Below are 22,505 nucleotides of genomic sequence, written 5' to 3' on the forward strand. Positions count from 1 at the left end.
ACCTCTCGTGACGGTTGTGGTATTTGCAAAGGTGGTGGCACGTCTCCCGCGATCGACAAAGCCCATGAATTGACTCTGGATCCTGTCATGATTAGTAGAACAAGAAACAAAACCCAAAAATAATGTTCCTATAACTACTAGGATGTGGTGGTAAAACGCTCACAGTAAAGCAAATATCAATGTCTTACAAGTTCTTACCATGCAGCAGGCGGTGATCGGCAACCAGCGGTGTCAAGTAACTCCGAATATTGAGTAAAGCGATTGCCAGGGGAGCGTACGTATACACGGTGTAGAAATATGTGGAGCTGGGTTGGCTATATATGGTAGCAAAAGATTAGCAATAATCAATTCAAAGATGCAATGTTGAATAAACGCTCAACGACGGTACTGTGCTGGTCCTAGGCTAGACCGGACTAGAGACGCGAGCCTAGAACACTAATGAGGTCACGACGTAGCACAACTAGCATCAATGAAGGATACTAAGTAGCTCTTGACAGCAAGATATAAGTGAAGATCACAACGACAGTGAAGATAATGATGAAAAACAACTGCCAAGCAGGATATACAACAACTCTCTCTCCAACTTTCCTCTTGAAAAGTTTGAGACAATTTTCTGATAAATTCTTTCAAAGAATGCTACTAACTCAAGCTTTCCAATGCAAAAAGAATCACTCAATTCTGAGTTGATATGAGGAGTCAAAGAATTCTAAAACTGGCCTGAAAAATTGGAACAAGTTGTGTTCACGAAGTTCGGAGGGCAAAAAGACCTATTTAGAAGCCGATTTTGAGGTGTCAAATATTGAACTAGCTTCTGCAACTATTTAGATGCGGCTCGTCGCTATCTTCAATTTGAGTACTCACGGAGCCAAAACTGACTTCGTATGAGGAAGATACGCCTGTTTTACTGAACAGTGCGCAAAACAGATTCCAATCCGAATTCAGGTACGAGATTGATTCTAGATAGATCCAATTTTTTTTCTTCTCTCTTTTTTTTCTCACGCCTTTTTTTTCTTTTTCTTCTCCCTCTTTTTCTTTTTTTTTCTTTCCTTTTTTCTCTCTTTTTTTTCTTTATCTTCTTTTTCTCTCTCTTTCCAAGACAAACTAGATAAGATGCAGATTGAATCAAGTGAAGATGTGAACGATCTCAACTATTATTATGACAATGAATGGTGGGTAGCACGTGGTGGAAATTGATGGATGGGTGGTGGACAGCGGAAGAGATAATGATGCAGCGGTGGCGTGACTAATGTGAACAGAACTCGAAACTCTAAACGAATTAGACACTAAGACCAGCAACTCGACACGACGATGCAACCGATAATTCAACTATGCAAGCAATGAAAAGAAAATTGCAAAGGCTCAGACTGGCTTGGACCAAGGATGAATAGATCTAACTCTTTTTGGTGGCTTTTTCTTGGACAATAGGTAAGAAAATAAATCTAATCTAGGAAAACTGGAAATTCTCACCGAGCAACCTGAAAACTGATACCACTTGATAGAGGCGAGGGTGTCCCGATCTTTCGATGAGATGATAACTATCGATTTGGTGGATACGACTTTGACAATCCGACTACAAACATGCACGATGTTGCGCCTTAGCAATCGCTAAACCAATCTCCTGAGGTTACTGACGATGCTGGAAGCACGGTCAGCCTGACCACGAAGGTCTATTCCTGCAAGCAATCGAAGAACGAGCAAGAATATGATAAAGCAATCTGAATATTGCAAATATATATGAAGTATTGATAATGGTGGGGATCCGGAAGCGGTCTTGGTCTGGTCGTTGGACACAAACGAAGTACACGAAGTTGCAATGGCTAACTTTTAACTAAACAAATCCCAAGGAAAAGCTACTAGATGGATCTACTTATATAGGAGCAAGGGGTGCCGGCCAAGGAGGTGGGAGGACGTCCCAAGGCAGTCTAAAACTAAATCTAGGTCGTACAAGGCCAATGGGCCCAAGTGGAGGTGATGTAACACCTTTGGACTTGTAGTTTGACTCGGATTCTGCTGCAGCATCGGATTGTTTCGTCCACAACTCAACGCTCCGGACGAGTTTGAAGGTGATTCCAATTGGGTTGGAAAGGGCACGAAATCTAGTTTCCAACAAAAAAAGAATCACCCAATTCGGAGTCCGTATGAAAAACTTGTGTGCGTTTTGAGTTAGGTGTGTCTGTGCAGTCCGAATCTGAATCCAGAACGTGAGAGACTTGGACTCTATCTTCTCTTGGGCCAAAAGTGACGTGAGAGAACTTTTTGGACAGCAAATAAACATCTCTTTCTTCCTTATATTCATATTTGGATTGTACAAATGTCCCATACACCTGCAATTAGACAAAACACAAAAGTGTGTGAAGTATTTTTGTTCTGGATAACATAAATAGATTATTGAATAGTTTGCACTAGAAATCACCTGACAAATATGCATATATGCAATATTTTTGGTCATATCCAAGGTAGTCATGTCCTCATCACCACGAGGGTCTGTTTCCTGCGAGCAAACGAAGAACAAGCAAGAAACTGAGATTGCAATCTGGATATTGCGAATATAAGATGAAAGCTTTATTGATCAAGGTAGGGTTCTGTGACGCCTTTGTCTGGTCGTTGAACACAAACGAAGTACGCGAAGTTGCAGCTATGACGAACTTTTAATCTAAACAAAACCCAAAGTCTAAACGATGCCCTAAGGGCTGTATATATGGAGGAAGAGGGGGGAATTTCGTGGCCCTTGGTGGAGGGGTCCGAAATCAACCCTATCTCTTGTTTCCCCACACATACGGACTCTAAAAATAGCCTATACTTATGTATTTCGAAATTACATGGGCCTGGCCCAATAATAAGGTGACGCAGCACCTAAAATAGCCTCGGGACGAAATTTATGAAGTGGCATCTTGTATATTTCTTCCAAGGCTTCATGCACACATTATGGTGGCTTCAAAGTCCTGAAATCATCACTTGTAACTCCGTTCTTGTTCCCCTTGCGCATGCCATCATCTCCATGCTTGTTTTTGCTCCAATGTTCATCCTTCTCCAAGCTAGGCCCTTCATTTGTAAGCAAAACAAATGTATCCAATTTAGGCAGCATCATATTCTCATGAACATTAGAATCATTACCAAGAAACGAAAGTACCTGGTAATTTAGTTGGCGTGCACGAGCTCTAGTAATTGGTCCAGTATGTATAGCAGCAGGGGCTGTGGGTGTAACAATTGTATTGATGTCCTCATCATCCTCCCCTTCTTGAAATGAAGTCGTCCTCGACGGAAGTTCATCTTCCTCACCCAAATAAGGCTTCAAATCTGCAATGTTAAAAGTGGGACTAACCCCAAAATCTGCAGGCAGCTCAAGTTTATATGCATTATCATTTATTTTCTCTAACACCTTAAAGGGACCATCAGCACGTGGCATTAGCTTTGATTTGCGCAAATCAGGAAATCTATCCTTAGGCAAATGTAACCAAACAAGATCTCCAGGTGCAAACACAACATGTTTTCTACCCTTATCTCCAGCAAGTTTATATTTAGCATTCATACGCTCAATGTTTTCCTTAGTTAACTCATGCATTTTTAAAATCAATTCAGCACGTTGTTTAGCATCAAAATTAACCTTCTCCGAAGATGGAAGAGGCAACAAATCAATAGGTGCACGAGGTAGGAAACCATACACAACTTCAAAAGGGCACATCTTAGTAGTAGAATGCAATGAACGATTATAAGCAAATTCAATATGAGGCAAGCATTCCTCCCACATTTTCTTATTATTCTTCAAAACAGCCCTAAGCATAGTAGACAACGTTCTATTGACTACTTCAGTTTGTCCATCAGTTTGGGGGTGACAAGTAGTACTAAAAAGCAGTTTAGTCCCCAACTTAGCCCATAAACATCTCCAAAAGTGGCTAAGAAATTTAGTATCACGATTTGAAACAATAATATTTGGCACACCATGCAAGCGAATAATTTCACGAAAGAACAAATCAGCAACATTAACAGCATCATCGCTTTTATGACATGGTATAAAGTGTGCCATTTTCGAGAATCTATCCACGACAACAAATATGCTTTCCCTCCCCTTCTTTGTTCGAGGTAAACCTAAAACAAAGTCCATAGATATATCCTCCCAAGGAACACTAGGTACAGTTAAAGGCATATATAAACCATGAGGATTGAGTCGTGACTTAGCTTTTTGACATGTAGTGCAGCGAGAAATAAAACGCTCAACATCCCGTCTCATCTTTGGCCAAAAGAAATGTGTAGCAAGTACGTCCTTCGTCTTCTTCACGCCAAAGTGTCCCATTAATCCTCCTCCATGTGCCTCCTGCAACAACAAAAGACGAACGGAGCTAGCTGGAATGCATAGCTTGTTAGCACGAAACACAAATCCATCGTTAACGACAAACTTGTTCCACATTCTTCCTTCTTTACAATTCTGCATTACATCTTTAAAATCAGCATCATGCACATATTGATCTTTGATGGTCTCCAAACCAAATATTTTGAAGTCAAGTTGTGAAAGCATAGTATAGCGTCGAGACAATGCATCAGCAATAACATTTTCTTTTCCCTTCTTGTGTTTAATGACATAAGGGAAAGTCTCAATGAATTCAACCCATTTAGCATGTCTACGATTCAGTTTAGCTTGACTTTTAATATGTTTCAAAGATTCATGATCAGAATGTATAACAAATTCTTTGGGCCATAAATAATGTTGCCATGTTTCTAAAGTCCGAACAAGAGCATATAATTCTTTATCATAAGTAGAATAATTCAGACTAGGCCCACTCAATTTTTCAGAAAAGTATGCAACAGGTTTGCCATCTTGTAATAACACACCTCCTAATCCAATTCCACTAGCATCACATTCAAGCTTAAAAGTCTTATTAAAATCAGGAAGTTGGAGTAAAGGAGCATGTGTCAACTTATCTTTCAATACCGTGAAGGCTTTTCCTGTGCGGTACCCCAAACAAAAGGCACATCCTTCTTTGTAAGCTCGTTGAGAGGTGCAGCAATGGTGCTGAAATCTCTCACAAAACGCCTATAGAATCCAGCGAGGCCAAGAAAACTCCTCACCTGTGTGACCGTTTTGGGCTGCGGCCAACTCTCAATAGCTTCAATCTTGGCTTTGTCAACTTCAATTCCCTGTGGAGTAACAACATAGCCAAGAAAAGATACTCGGTCGGTGCAAAAGGTGCACTTCCCAAGGTTACCAAACAAACGTGCATCACGTAGAGCAATAAAAACAGCACGTAAATGTTCCAAATGTTCTTCCAAAGATCTGCTATAAATCAGTATATCATCAAAATAGACTACCACAAATCGTCCAATGAAAGCACGTAAAACTTCGTTCATTAATCTCATGAAAGTACTAGGTGCATTAGTTAACCCAAAAGGCATGATTAACCACTCATATAATCCAAACTTAGTTTTAAATGCTGTTTTCCATTCATCTCCCAATTTCATACGAATTTGATGGTAGCCACTACGCAAATCAACTTTGGAGAATATTGTAGAGCCACTCAATTCATCAAGCATATCATCTAGCCTAGGAATAGGATGACGATAACGAATAGTAATATTATTAATGCCTCTACAATCAACACACATACGTGATGTACCATCCTTTTTCGGCACTAGAATAATAGGAACAGCACAAGGACTAAGGGATTCGCGTATATAACCTTTGTCGAGAAGCTCTTGTACTTGACGCATAATCTCCTTCGTCTCCTCTGGATTGGTACGGTATGGTGCACGGTTTGGCAGTGAAGCACCGGCAATTAAGTGATAGAGGCGAGGGTGTCCCGATCTTTCGATGAGATGATAACTATCGATTTGGTGGAGACGACTTTGACGATCCGACTACAAACATGCACGACGTTGCGCCTTAGCAATCGCTAAACCAATCTCCTGAGGTTATTGACCACGCCGGAGCACGATCAACCTGACCACGAAGGTCTATTCCCGCAAGCAATCGAAGAACGAGCAAGAATATGATAAAAGCAATCTAAATATTGCGAATATATATGAAGTATTGATAAAGGTGGGGATCCGTAAGCGGTCTTGGTCTGGTCGTTGGACACAAACGAAGTACACGAAGTTGCAATGGCTAACTTTTAACTAAACAAATCCCAAGGAAAAGCTACTAGATGGATCTACTTATATAGGAGCAAGGGGTGGCGGCCAAGGAGGTGGGAGGACGTCCCAAGGCAGCCTAAAACTAAATCTAGGTCGTACAAGGCCAATGGGCCCAAGTGGAGGTGATGTAACACCTTTGGACTTGTAGTTTGACTCGGATTCTGCTGCAGCATCAGATTGTTTCGTCCACAACTCAACGCTCCGGACGAATTTGAAGGTGATTCCAATTGGGTTGGAAATTGCACAAAATCTAGTTTCCAACAAAAAAAGAATCACCCAATTCGGAGTCCGTATGAAAAACTTGTGTGCGTTTTGAGTCAGGTGTGTCTGTGCAGTCCGAATCTGAATCCAGAACGTGAGAGACTTGGACTCTATCTTCTCTTGGGCCAAAAGTGACGTGAGAGAACTTTTTGGACAGCAAATAAACATCTCTTTCTTCCTTATCTTCATATGTGGATTGTACAAATGTCCCATACACCTGCAATTAGACAAAACACAAAAGTGTGTGAAGTATTTTTGTTCTGGATAACATAAATAGATTATTGAATAGTTTGCACTAGAAATCACCTGACAAATATGCATATATGCAATATTTTTGGTCATATCCAAGGTAGTCATGTCCTCATCATCCTTCCGTTCTTGAAAATAAAGCCGTCCTCGGCGTTGCTTAATCTGAAATGTGGCTAACAAAAGAGACAAGGTGTACATGTTGTATATGTATATGTCATCCATTTTTACTTCCCTTGATTTTTGCATATATGACACATGAATAGATGAGTAACTTGCATAGTTCATAAAATCTAAAGCCAAAAAATTAGCACAAGAAGTAAAAGGCATGAAAATATTGCAACTCAGTTTGCACATATAAGTGAAGCTCTTATTCATTTCAAAAGATTGACAATGTTCATCATTAAACCATCCCAACATTGGTGAATAAACCTTACTTGCATCAAATTTACATGCTACAACATGCTTAAATAAGCAAACATGCAATAAGTCATTCAACACAGAATCATCACCAAGATTAGAGGTCATATCAAAATGATTAAACATTGGTTCTTTTGCATCAATAGTTAATTCAATGGGTGCACTCAAAATTGTTGGTATTTCAGTTGTTTGATGATAAGGACATCAATACAATTATTACACCCACAGCCCCTGCTGCTATACATACTGGACCAATTACTAGAGCTCGTGCACGCCAACTAAATTACCAGGTACTTTCGTTTCTTGGTAATGATTCTATTGTTCATGAGAATATGATGCTGCCTAAATTGGATACATTTGTTTTGCTTACAAATGATGGGCCTAGCTTGGAGAAGGATGAACATTGGAGCAAGAACAAGCATGGAGATGATGGCATGCGCAGGGGAAACAAGAACGGAGTTACAAGTGATGATTTCAGGACTTTGAAGCCACCATAATGGGTGCATGAAGCCTTGGACGAAATATACAAGATGCCACTTCATAAATTTCGTCCCGAGGCTATTTTGGGTGCTGCGTCACCTTATTATTGGGCCAGGCCCATGTAATTTCGAAATACATAAGTATAGGCTATTTTTAGAGTCCGTATGTGTGGGGAAACAAGAGATAGGGCTGATTTCGGACCCCTCCACCAAGGGCCACGAAATTCCCCCCTCTTCCTCCATATATACAGCCCTTAGGGCATCGTTTAGACTTCGGGTTTTGTTTAGATTAAAAGTTCGCCATAGTTGCAACTTCGGGTACTTCGTTTGTGTTCAACGACCAGACAAAGGCGTCACAGAACCCCATCTTGATCAATAAAGCTTTCATCTTATATTCGCAATATCCAGATTGCAATCTTAGTTTCTTGCTTGTTCTTCGTTTGCTCGCAGGAAACAGACCCTCGTGGTCAGGTTGATCGTGCTCCGGCGTGGTCAATAACCTCTCGGAGTTGGTTTAGCGATTGCTAAGGCGCGACGTCCTCGCACGTTCGTAGTCGGATCGTCAAAGTCGACTTCCACCAAAGCGAAATCCACCATCTCATCGAAAGACGGGACACCTTTGCCTCTATCAAGTGGTATCAGTTTTCAGGTTGCTCGGTGAGATTTTACAGTTTTTCGTAGTTTAGATCGAGTCTGTTCTTCATACCTACAGTCCACGAAAAAGCCACAAAAAAAATTAGGGTTAGTTCATCATATCCAAACCAATCTGAGCCTTTGCATAATCTTTTTAGGGTTTTGCTTTGTTGAATTTGCGGTTGCATCGTCGTGTCTAGTTGCTGGTCTTAGAGTCTAGTCTTTTAGAGTTTCGAGTTCTGGTCATAAGTTGTCACGCCGCCGCCGCACCATCATCATCACCCCTGCCATCTACCACCACCGCTTATCCGCCACCGCTTCGAATCCGTATCCATATACCACCATAGCTGTCATATACCACCACCGCTGCCATCTACCACCATATATCCACCACCAATCCGAGTTCTTGTCATATTAGGTTTGTTTTCGAGATCCATCTAGATTCCGATTCGTGTTTCCTTGCCAGAGTAGGTTTCGGGTAGCCACGCTCCGTTTAGGCCCAAAATTTTTCGAAAACGCATTTTTCGAAAAAATTTCTGGCTATCCTATTTTTAGGTGTTTCTGAGTTTTTGGGTTCGGGCAGTCAAAAAAAAATTTGGTCAAAAAAATTTCGTGCCCATCCTGTTAGTTTGAGCTAAGAAGAGTTTTGAGACACTCGCCATTATAGTGATTTTTCGCAAAAAAAAAAGCAGCGCAAAAAAAAAGAGCGCAAAAAAAAAGAGCGAAAAAAAATTCCAGAGTGTGCTTTTCCCTTGTTTACGTGCCGCGCCGTGATTTTGTTAGTGTTCTAGGCTCGTGTCTCTAGCACAGTCTAGCCTAGGACCAGCACAGTACCGTCGTTGAGCGTTTATTCAACTTTGCATCTCTGAATTGATTATTGCTGACCCTTTTTGCTACCATATTATAAGCCTTCCCAGCTCCACATACATCTACGTCGTGCGTTTGACTCTCCCTGGTAATCGCTCTATCCAAGCTTTGAGAGTTTTTGACTACAACGGTTGCCGATCACCGCCTGCTGCTGGGTAAGAACTGGTAAGAATTTGAGATTTGCTTGACGGATTTGTGACACCCACCACCACCACTTGTTCGTAGCTTGTAGGATCATATTCTTGTGTGTTTCTATTGCTGCTAACCATGCCAGGATCACAAGCCGACGAGATTGACTGGGAGAATTTATCGAACAAGGAGCTTCATGATAAGTTTCAGCAAATGATGACTGAACAGGTGCAAGATGTGCTGAACAATTTTGAAGAGGCCATGGAGAAGATCACTGGCTTTGAGAAGACGTTCGAAACAAAGCTCGATAACAAGTTTAATGAATTGCTCGCGCGTCTTCCACCACCACCACCCGCTCCAGCTAACGCACCTCTCCAACAACAACAACAACGACTACCTCCACGTCGCGAAGCAGACCTCCGCCGAGCAAGCCGTCTTCCTCTTGCGTTTGGCCAAACTGTTGGTGCTGCTGTTGATACTTCTGTGGCTCCTGCTGCTGATGCGGAGGAGGATGATTATGTGGGAGATTATGAGGATGAGGTTGATCAAAATCAACACTACGTGCAGCCACCTGTACCACCACCAGCAGGTCGACCTCAGGTATATATTCGTAATGGTAGGCCTGCACCACCACCTCAGGTACGAGATGATGTCCATATTCCTAAACTGAAATTGAATATTCCACCATTTGAGGGTAGATATGTTCCTGATATATATCTTACTTGGGAGTTAGAAACTGAACAACGATTTACATGTTTACAATATCCTGAGGAGAAACGAGTTGCTGCTGCTGTTTGTGCTTTCACTAGTTTTGCATGTGTATGGTGGTCTGAACATTGTAGATTATATCCTATTCCAACTACTTGGGCTGCTTTGAAAACTGCTATGCGTACGCGTTGGGTTCCACCTTATTATCAACGTGAATTGCTTCAAAAATTGCAGCGTTTAAGACAAGGAAAAAATTCTGTAGAAGAATATTATCAGGAATTACAAACAGGCATGATTAGATGTGATATTGTTGAGGAGAATGAAGCTATGCTTGCACGTTTTCTGGGTGGATTAAATAGAGAGATTCAGACCATTCTAGACTATAAGGAGTATACTAATATCACTCGTTTATTCCATCTTGCTTGTAAAGCTGAACGTGAAGTGCAGGATCGACAAGCATTGGGGCGAACTAACTTTTCTGCAGGCCGACCTTCATCATGGACACCACGTGCATCTTCTACTTCAACTGCACCAGCACCTCCATCAGGTGCCACCTCCAGCCATGATACAAGAAAACAGGCACAACCACCATTATCTGCCAAGAGCGCACCTGCGGGGCCTACACAGTGTTCTTCTACTTCCATAGCATCAACAGGGCACACAAGTGATATTATATGTCGTCGCTGTAAGGGAGGAGGTCATTATGCGAGAGAATGCAAATCTCCGCGTGTGATGATTGCTACCGCGGATGGTGGATATGAGTCCGCTAGTGACTATGATGAGGAGACTTTGGCTCTTATTACACGTGAAGAACATGGTGGAGATGATTCTGATAATGAGACGCAATACATGGCTCCTGAAGACGCTGACAGGTATGAATGTTTAGTTGCTCAACGTGTTTTGAGTGTGCAGATCACACAAGCTGAGCAAAATCAGAGGCACAATTTGTTCCATACCAAGGGAGTTGTGAAGGAACGTTCTGTGCGCGTCATCATAGACGGAGGTAGTTGCAACAACTTGGCTAGCATGGAGATGGTGGAGAAGCTTTCTCTCACCACAAGACCACATCCACATCCTTACTACATCCAATGGTTCAACAACAGCGGCAAGGTTAAGGTAACACGTACTGTTCGTGTGCATTTTAGTATCTTTACATATGCTGATTATGTTGATTGTGATGTGGTACCTATGCAAGCATGTTCCTTATTACTTGGTAGACCATGGCAATTTGATAAAAATTATGTACACCATGGTAGAAACAATCACTATACTCTTGTTCATAAGGATAAAAATATTACTTTGCTTCCTATGACTCCTGATTCCATTTTGAAAGATGATATTAATAAAGCTAATAAAGCACAACAGGAGAAGAATAAGAGTGAAAATCAGATTGTGGCAAAAGAATTTGAGCAACAAATGAAGCCTAATAATAAACCATCTAGTGTTGCTTCTGAAATTAAATTGAAAAGTGCATGTTTATTTGCCACCAAATCTGATATTGATGAGCTAGATTTCAGTAAATCTGTTTGCTATGCTTTTGTGTGCAAAGAGGCATTATTTTCATTCGAGGACGTGCCTTCCTCTTTGCCTCCTGCTGTCACTAACATTTTGCAGGAGTTCGCTGACGTTTTTCCACAAGACGTGCCACCGGGATTACCGCCTATTCGAGGGATTGAGCATCAGATTGACTTAATTCCCGGTGCATCACTGCCAAACCGTGCACCATACCGTACCAATCCAGAGGAGACGAAGGAGATTATGCGTCAAGTACAAGAGCTTCTCGACAAAGGTTATATACGCGAATCCTTTAGTCCTTGTGCTGTTCCTATTATTCTAGTGCCGAAAAAGGATGGTACATCACGTATGTGTGTTGATTGTAGAGGCATTAATAATATTACTATTCGTTATCGTCATCCTATTCCTAGGCTAGATGATATGCTTGATGAATTGAGTGGCTCTACAATATTCTCCAAAGTTGATTTGCGTAGTGGCTACCATCAAATTCGTATGAAATTGGGAGATGAATGGAAAACAGCATTTAACACTAAGTTTGGATTATATGAGTGGTTAGTCATGCCTTTTGGGTTAACTAATGCACCTAGTACTTTCATGAGATTAATGAACGAAGTTTTACGTGCTTTCATTGGACGATTTGTGGTAGTTTACTTTGATGACATATTGATTTATAGCAGATCTTTGGAAGAACATTTGGAACATTTACGTGCTGTTTTTATTGCTCTACGTGATGCACGTTTGTTTGGTAACCTTGGGAAGTGCACCTTTTGCACCAACCAAGTATCTTTTCTTGGCTATGTTGTTACTCCACAGGGAATTGAAGTTGATAAAGCCAAGATTGAAGCTATTGAGAGTTGGCCGCAGCCCAAAACGGTCACACAAGTGAGGAGTTTTCTTGGCCTCGCTGGATTCTATAGGCGTTTTGTGAGAGATTTCAGCACCATTGCTGCACCTCTCAATGAGCTTACAAAGAAAAATGTGCCTTTTCTTTGGGGTACCGCACAGGAAGAAGCCTTCATGGTATTGAAAGATAAGTTGACACGTGCTCCTTTACTCCAACTTCCTGATTTTAATAAGACTTTTGAGCTTGAATGTGATGCTAGTGGAATTGGATTAGGAGGTGTGTTATTACAAGATGGCAAACCTGTTGCATACTTTTCTGAAAAATTGAGTGGGCCTAGTCTGAATTATTCTACTTATGATAAAGAATTATATGCTCTTGTTCGAACTTTAGAAACATGGCAACATTATTTATGGCCCAAAGAATTTGTTATACATTCTGATCATGAATCTTTGAAACATATTAAAAGTCAAGCTAAACTGAATCGTAGACATGCTAAATGGGTTGAATTCATTGAGACTTTCCCTTATGTCATTAAACACAAGAAGGGAAAAGAAAATGTTATTGCTGATGCATTATCTTGTCGCTATACTATGCTTTCACAACTTGACTTCAAAATATTTGGTTTGGAGACCATCAAAGATCAATATGTGCATGATGCTGATTTTAAAGATGTAATGCAGAATTGTAAAGAAGGAAGAATGTGGAACAAGTTTGTTGTTAACGATGGATTTGTGTTTCGTGCTAACAAGCTATGCATTCCAGCTAGCTCCGTTCGTCTTTTGTTGTTGCAGGAGGCGCATGGAGGAGGATTAATGGGACACTTTGGCGTGAAGAAGACGGAGGACGTACTTGCTACACATTTCTTTTGGCCAAAGATGAGACGGGATGTTGAGCGTTTTATTGCTCGCTGCACTACATGTCAAAAAGCTAAGTCACGACTCAATCCTCATGGTTTATATATGCCTTTGCCTGTACCTAGTGTTCCTTGGGAGGATATATCTATGGACTTTGTTTTAGGTTTACCTCGAACAAAGAAGGGGAGGAATAGCATATTTGTTGTCGTGGATAGATTCTCGAAAATGGCACACTTTATACCATGTCATAAAAGCGATGATGCTGTTAATGTTGCTGATTTGTTCTTTCGTGAAATTATTCGCTTGCATGGTGTGCCAAATACTATTGTTTCAGATCGTGATACTAAATTTCTTAGCCACTTTTGGAGATGTTTATGGGCTAAGTTGGGGACTAAACTGCTTTTTAGTACTACTTGTCACCCCCAAACTGATGGACAAACTGAAGTAGTCAATAGAACGTTGTCTACTATGCTTAGGGCTGTTTTGAAGAATAATAAGAAAATGCGGGAGGAATGCTTGCCTCATATTGAATTTGCTTATAATCGTTCATTGCATTCTACTACTAAGATGTGCCCTTTTGAAGTTGTGTATGGTTTCCTACCTCATGCACCTATTGATTTGTTGCCTCTTCCATCTTCGGAGAAGGTTAATTTTGATGCTAAACAACGTGCTGAATTGATTTTAAAAATGCATGAGTTAACTAAGGAAAACATTGAGCGCATGAATGCTAAATATAAACTTGCTGGAGATAAGGGTAGAAAACATGTTGTGTTTGCACCTGGAGATCTTGTTTGGTTACATTTGCGTAAGGATAGATTTCCTGATTTGCGCAAATCAAAGTTAATGCCACGTGCTGATGGTCCCTTTAAGGTGTTAGAGAAAATAAATGATAATGCATATAAACTTGAGCTGCCTGCAGATTTTGGGGTTAGTCCCACTTTTAAGATTTGAAGCCTTATTTGGGTGAGGAAGATGAACTTCCGTCGAGGACGACTTCATTTCAAGAAGGGGAGGATGACGAGGACATCAATACAATTATTACACCCACAGCCCCTGCTGCTATACATACTGGACCAATTACTAGAGCTCGTGCACGCCAACTAAATTACCAGGTACTTTCGTTTCTTGGTAATGATTCTATTGTTCATGAGAATATGATGCTGCCTAAATTGGATACATTTGTTTTGCTTACAAATGATGGGCCTAGCTTGGAGAAGGATGAACATTGGAGCAAGAACAAGCATGGAGATGATGGCATGCGCAAGGGAAACAAGAACGGAGTTACAAGTGATGATTTCAGGACTTTGAAGCCACCATAATGGGTGCATGAAGCCTTGGACGAAATATACAAGATGCCACTTCATAAATTTCGTCCCGAGGCTATTTTAGGTGCTGCGTCACCTTATTATTGGGCCAGGCCCATGTAATTTCGAAATACATAAGTATAGGCTATTTTTAGAGTCCGTATGTGTGGGGAAACAAGAGATAGGGCTGATTTCGGACCCCTCCACCAAGGGCCACGAAATTCCCCCCTCTTCCTCCATATATACAGCCCTTAGGGCATCGTTTAGACTTCGGGTTTTGTTTAGATTAAAAGTTCGCCATAGCTGCAACTTCGCGTACTTCGTTTGTGTTTAACGACCAGACAAAGGCGTCACAGAACCCCACCTTGATCAATAAAGCTTTCATCTTATATTCGCAATATCCAGATTGCAATCTTAGTTTCTTGCTTGTTCTTCGTTTGCTCGCAGGAAACAGACCCTCGTGGTCAGGTTGATCGTGCTCCGGCGTGGTCAATAACCTCTCGGAGTTGGTTTAGCGATTGCTAAGGCGCGACGTCCTCGCACGTTCGTAGTCGGATCGTCAAAGTCGACTTCCACCAAAGCGAAATCCACCATCTCATCGAAAGACGGGACACCTTTGCCTCTATCATTTGATCACATGGCAAAGTCAAATTATCAACGTAGTCCTCTAAAATAGGTGGTGTGATCAAAGTAGTGGGTAGCTCATCAGATGGTGCATTCAAATTGACAAGGCATTCATCATTCTCATGTAGAGATGGAAGATCAGTACCTTTGTCATTACCTCTTATGATCAACTCAGATGATGTAGCCACTCTCGGGGGCGATGTGTCACATGGTGGAGGTGATGTAGTCCTGACAACAACGGATGTGGTTGTCATAGTATGCCTAGTAGTTGAAGGAACAATCATATCAACTCTTGGAATGTGCACCGTGCGCTTGTTCTCCTTGTGGCCAACACGTCGTTTTATTTCCTGTTCAGCTTTGCAAGCAAGATGAAACAAATGGTCCATAGGATAACACTCTTCATGAATTAGTATCTCTTGAATATCACGGTTTAATCCTCCCCAAAATCTATCCATAAAATCATCTTCACTTTCTTCTAAAGAGGAATGCAACAAGGTAGTTTGTAAATCATCATAATATTTTGTTACAGTTTCACTACCTTGTTTTAAGTGTTGCAACTTCTTAATCATGTGACGAGTATAATAAGCAGGGACGAAAGTATGTCGCATGGCAAGTTTCAAATCATCCCAAGTAGTAGGTATATAATCAGGGTGTAACCGACAATATTCACTCCACCAAACCAAAGCATAACCAGTGAAAGAACCAACCGCAACCTTAACCTTTTTATGTTCATCGAAATTATGGGAAGCAAATATATTTTTTTATGTCGAACTCCGATTCAATATATAAAGCAGGTTTAAAACGGCCATTAAATGGTGGTATAGATACATTAACCTGATCATGTGCATTTGGATGTTTATGCACCTCTCGTGACGGTTGTGGTATTTGCAAAGGTGGTGGCACGACTCCCGCGATCGACAAAGCCCATGAATTGACTCTGGATCCTGTCATGATTAGTAGAACAAGAAACAAAACCCAAAATTAATGTTCCTATAACTACTAGGATGTGGTGGTAAAACGCTCACAGTAAAGCAAATATCAATGTCTTACAAGTTCTTACCATGCAGCAGGCGGTGATCGGCAACCAGCGGTGTCAAGTAACTCCGAATATTGAGTAAAGCGATTGCCAGGGGAGCGTACGTATACACGGTGTAGAAATATGTGGACCTGGGTTGGCTATATATGGTAGCAAAAGATTAGCAATAATCAATTCAAAGATGCAATGTTGAATAAACGCTCAATGACGGTACTGTGCTGGTCCTAGGCTAGACCGGACTAGAGACGCGAGCCTAGAACACTAATAAGGTCACGGCATAGCACAACTAGCATCAATGAAGGATACTAAGTAGCTCTTGACAGCAAGATATAAGTGAAGATCACAACGACAGTGAAGATAATGATGAAAAACAACTGCCAAGCAGGATATACAACAACTCTCTCTCCAACTTTCCTCTTGAAAAGTTTGAGACAATTTTCTAATAAATTCTTTCAAATAATGCTACTAACTCAAGCTTTCCAATGCAAAAAGAATCACTCAATTCTGAGTTGATATGAGGAGTCAAAGAATTCTAAAACTGGCCTAAAAAATTGGAACAAGCTATGTTCATGAACTTCGGAGGGCAAAAAGACCTGTTTAGAAGCCGATTTTGAGGTGTCAAATATTGAACTAGCTTCTGCAACTATTTAGATGCGGCTCGTCGCTAGCTTCAATTTGACTACTCACGGAGCCAAAACGGACTTTGTATGACGAAGATACACCTGTTTTACTGAACAGTGCGCAAAAGAGATTCCAATCCGAATTCAGGTACGAGATTGATTCTAGATAGATCCGTTTTTTTTTAATCTCCTTTTTTTTCTCACGCTTTTTTTTTTCTTTTTCTTCTCTCTATTTTTATTTTTTTTCTTTCCTTTTTTCTCAATTTTTTTTCTCTCTCTTTTTTTCTCCCTCTTTCCAAGACAAACTAGATAAGATGCAGATTGGATCAGGCGAAGATGTGAATGACCTCAACTATGATTATGACAATGAACATTGTGTAGCACGTGGTGGAAATCAATAGATGGGATGGTGGACGGCGGAAGGGATAATGATGCAGCGGCGGCGTGACTAATGTGAACAGAACTCGAAACTCTAAAGGAGCTAGACACTAAGACCAGCAACTGACACGACGATGCAACCGATAATTCAACTATGCAAGCAATGAAAAGAAAATTGCAAAGGCTCAGACTGGCTTGGATAAAGGATGAACAGATCTAACTTTTTTTGTGGCTTTTTCATGGACTGTAGGTATGAATGTCAGATGCGATCTAAACTATGAAAAACTGTAAAATCTCACCGAGCAACCTGAAAACTGATACCACTTGATAGAGGCGGGGGTGTCCCGATCTTTCGATGAGATGGTAACTATCGATTTGGTGGAGACGACTTTGACGATGCGACTACAAACGTGCACGACGTTGCGCCTTAGCAATCACTAAACCAATCTCCAGAGGTTATTGACCACGACGGTGCACGATCAACCTGACCACGAGGGTCTATTCCTGCAAGCAATCGAAGAACGAGCAAGAATATGATAAAAGCAATCTGAATGTTGCAAATATGTATGACGTATTGATAAAGGTGGGGATCCGTAAGCGGTCTTGGTCTGGTCGTTGGACACAAACAAAGTACACGAAGTTGCAATGGCTAACTTTTAACTAAACAAATCCCAAGGAAAAGCTAGTAGATGGATCTATTTATATAGGAGCAAGGGGTGGCGGCCAAGGAGGTGGGAGGACGTCCCAAGGCAGCCTAAAACTAAATCTAGGTCGTACAAGGCCAATGGGCCCAAGTGGAGGTGATGTAACACCTTTGGACTTGTAGTTTGACTCGGATTCTGCTGCAGCATCAGATTGTTTTGTCCACAACTCAACGCTCCGAACGAATTTGGAGGTGATTCCAATTGGGTTGGAAAATGCACGAAATCTAGTTTCCAAGAAAAAAAGAATCACCCAATTCGGAGTCCGTATGAAAAACTTGTGTGCATTTTGAGTCAGGAGTGTCTGTGCAGTCCGAATCTGAATCCAGAACGTGAGAGACTTGGACTCTATCTTCTCTTGAGCCAAAAGTGACGTGAGAGAACTTTTTGGACAGCAAATAAACATCTCTTTCTTCCTTATCTTCATATGTGGATTATACAAATGTCCCATACACCTGCAATTAGACAAAACACAAAAGTGTGTGAAGTATTTTTGTTCTGGATAACATAAATAGATTATTGAATAGTTTGCACTAGAAATCACCTGACAAATATGCATATATGCAATATTTTTGGTCATATCCAAGGTAGTCATGTCCTCATCACTGACCACGAGGGTCTGTTTCCTGCGAGCAAACGAAGAACAAGCAAGAAACTAAGATTGCAATCTGGATATTGCGAATATAAGATGAAAGCTTTATTGATCAAGGTGGGGTTCTGTGACGCCTTTGTCTGGTCGTTGAACACAAACGAAGTACGCGAAGTTGCAGCTATGGCGAACTTTAATCTAAACAAAACACAAAGTCTAAACGGTGCCCTAAGGGCTGTATATATGGAGGAAGAGAGGGGGAATTTCTTGGCCCTTGGTGGAGGGGTCCGAAATCAACCCTATCTCTTGTTTCCCCACACATACGGACTCTAAAAATAGCCTATACTAATGTATTTCGAAATTACATGGGCCTGGCCCAATAAAAAGGTGACGCAGCACCTATAATAGCCTCGGGACGAAATATATGAAGTGGCATCTTGTATATTTCGTCCAAGGCTTCATGCACCCATTATGGTGGCTTCAAAGTCCTGAAATCATCACTTGTAACTCCGTTCTTGTTCCCTTTGCGCATGGCATCATCTCCATGCTTGTTCTTGCTCCAATGTTCATCCTTCTCCAAGCTAGGCCCTTCATTTGTAAGCAAAACAAATGTATCCAATTTAGGCAGCATCATATTCTCATGAACATTAGAATCATTACCAAGAAATGAAAGTACCTGATAATTTAATTGGCGTGCGCGAGCTCTAGTAATTGGTCCCGTATATGTAGCAGTAGGGGCTGTGGGGGTAACAATATAAGGACATCAATACCATTATCACACCCACAGCCCCTGTTGCTATACATATTGGACCAATTACTAGAGCTTGCGCACGCCAGCTAAATTACCAGGTACTTTCGTTTCTTGGTAATGATTCTAATGTTCATGAGAATATGATGCTGCCTAAATTAGATACATTTTTTTGCTTACAAATGAAGGGCCTAGCTTGGAGAAGGATGAACATTGGAGCAAGAAAAAGCATGGAGATGATGGCATGCGCAAGGGGAACAAGAGCGGAGTTACGAGTGATGATTCCAGGTCTTTGAAGCCACCATAACGAGTGCATGAAGCCTTGGACGAAATATACAAGATGCCACTTCATAAATTTCGTCCAGAGGCTATTATAGGTGCTGCGTCACCTTTTTATTGGGCCAGGCCCATGTTATTTCGAAATACATTAGTATAGGCTATTTTTAGAGTCCGTATGTGTGGGGAAACAAGAGATAGGGTTGATTTCGGACCCCTCCACCAAGGGCCACGAAATTCCCCCTCTCTTCCTCCATATATACAGCCCTTAGGGCACCGTTTAGACTTTGGGTTTTGTTTAGATTAAAGTTTGCCATAGCTGCAACTTCGCGTACTTCGTTTGTGTTCAACAACCAGACAAAGGCGTGACAGAACCCCACCTTGATCAATAAAGCTTTCATCTTATATTCGCAATATCCAGATTGCAATCTCAGTTTCTTGCTTGTTCTTCATTTGCTTGCAGGAAACAGACCCTCGCGGTCAGGTTGATCGTGCTCCGGCATGGTCAATAACCTCTCAGAGTTGGTTTAGCGATTGCTAAGGTGCGACGTCCTTGCACGTTCGTAGTCGGATCGTCAAAGTCGACTTCCACCAAAGCGAAATCCATCATCTCATTGAAAGACGGGACACCTTTGCCTCTATCAAGTGGTATCAGATTTCCAGGTTGCTCGGTGAGATTTTACAGTTTTTCGTAGTTTAGATCGAGTCTGTTCTTCATACCTACAGTCCACGAAAAAGCCAAAAAAAATTTAGGGTTAGTTCATCATATCCGAACCAATCTGAGCCTTTGCATAATCTTTTTCGGGTTTTGCGTTGTTGAATTTGCGGTTGCATCGTCGTGTCTAGTTGCTGGTCTTAGCATTAGTCTTTTAGAGTTTCGAGTTCTGGTCATAAGTTGTCATGCCGCCACCGCACCATCATCATCGCCCCTCTCACCTACCACCACCGCTCCGAATCCGTATCCATATACCAACACCAATCCATATCCATATACCACCACAGATCCATATCCATATACTACCACCGCTACCACCACCGCTGCCATATACCACCACCGCTGCCATATACTACCACCATATATCCACCACCAATCCGAGTTCATTGCATATTAGGTTTGTTTTCGAGATACATCTAGTTTCCGATTCGTGTTTCCTTACCGGAGTAGGTTTCGAAAAAAAAGAGTCCGGAAACCACCCTCCGTTTAGGCCCAAAATTTCCCGAAACGCATTTGTCGAAAAAAAATTTGGCTATCCTATTTTTAGGTATTTCTAAGCGTATTGAGACAGTCGCCATTATAGAAAGTGTTTTTTGACCAGTTTCTAGTTTTTGGGTCCGGGCAGTCGAAAAAAAACTTTTGGTCGAAAAAATTTCGTGCCCTCCTGTCAGTTTGACTTGGGAAGAGTTTTGAGACACTCGCCATTATAGTGATTTTTTCGCAAAAAAAGCGAAAAAAAATTCTAGAGTGTGCTTTCCCCTTGTTTACGTGCAGCGCCGTGATTTTGTTAGTGTTCTAGGCTCGCGTCTCTAGCACGGTCTAGCCTAGGACCAGCACAGTACCGTTGTTGAGCGTTTATTCAACTTTGCATCTCTGAATTGATTATTGCTGACCCCTTTTGCTATCATATTATAAGCCTTCCCAACTCCACATACATCTACGTCGTGCGTTTGACTCTCCCTGGTAATCGCTCTATCCAAGCTTTGAGAGTTTTGACTACAACTGATAGAGGCAAAGGTGTCCCGTCTTTTGATGAGATGATGGATATCGCTTTGGTGGAAGTCGACTTTGACGATCCGACTACGAACGTGCGAGGACGTCGCGCCTTAGCAATCGCTAAACCAACTCTGAGAGGTTATTGACCACGCCGGAGCACGATCAACCTGACCACGAGGGTCTGTTTCCTGCGAGCAAACGAAGAACAAGCAAGAAACTAAGATTGCAATCTGGATATTGCGAATATAAGATGAAAGCTTTATTGATCAAGGTGGGGTTCTGTGACGCCTTTGTCTGGTCGTTGAACACAAACGAAGTATGTGAAGTTGCAGCTATGGCGAACTTTTAATCTAAACAAAACCCAGTCTAAACGATGCCCTAAGGGTTGTATATATGGAGGAAGAGGGGGGAATTTCGTGGCCCTTGGTGGAGGGGTCCGAAATCAACCCTATCTCTTGTTTCCCCACACATACGGACTCTAAAAATAGCCTATACTTATGTATTTCGAAATTACATGGGCCTGGCCCAATAATAAGGTGATGCAACACCTAAAATAGCCTCGGGACGAAGTTTATGAAGTGGCATCTTGTATATTTCGTCCAAGGCTTCATGCACCCATTATGGTGGCTTCAAAGTCCTGAAATCATCACTTGTAACTCCGTTCTTGTTCCCCTTGCGCATGCCATCATCTCCGTGCTTGTTCTTGCTCCAATGTTCATCCTTCTCCAAGCTAGGCCCTTCATTTGTAAGCAAAACAAAAGTATCCAATTTAGGCAGCATCATATTCTCATGAACATTAGAATCATTACCAAGAAACGAAAGTACCTGGTAATTTAGTTGGCATGCGCGAGCTCTAGTAATTGGTCCAGTATGTATAGCAGCAGGGCCTGTGGGTGTAACAATGGTATTGATGTCCTCATCAACAACGGTTGCCGATCACCGCCTGTTGCTGGGTAAGAACTGGTAAGAATTTGAGTTTTGCTTGACGGATTTGTGACACCCACCACCACCACTTGTTCGTAGTCTGTAGGATCATATTCTTGTGTGTTTCTATTGCTGCTAACCATGCCAGGATCACAAGCCGGCGAGATTGACTGGGAGAACTTATCGAACAAGGAGCTTCATGATAAGTTTCAGCAAATGATGATTGAACATGATGAGGACATCAATACCATTGTTACACCCACAGCCCCTACTGCTACATATACGGGACCAATTACTAGAGCTCGCGCACGCCAATTAAATTATCAGGTACTTTCGTTTCTTGGTAATGATTCTAATGTTCATGAGAATATGATGCTGCCTAAATTGGATACATTTGTTTTGCTTACAAATGAAGGGCCTAGCTTGGAGAAGGATGAACATTGGAGCAAGAACAAGCATGGAGATGATGCCATGCGCAAGGGGAACAAGAACGGAGTTACAAGTGATGATTT

This window comes from Triticum dicoccoides, chromosome 7B (genome assembly GCF_002162155.2).
Source record: "Triticum dicoccoides isolate Atlit2015 ecotype Zavitan chromosome 7B, WEW_v2.0, whole genome shotgun sequence".
Lineage (NCBI taxonomy): Eukaryota > Viridiplantae > Streptophyta > Magnoliopsida > Poales > Poaceae > Triticum > Triticum dicoccoides.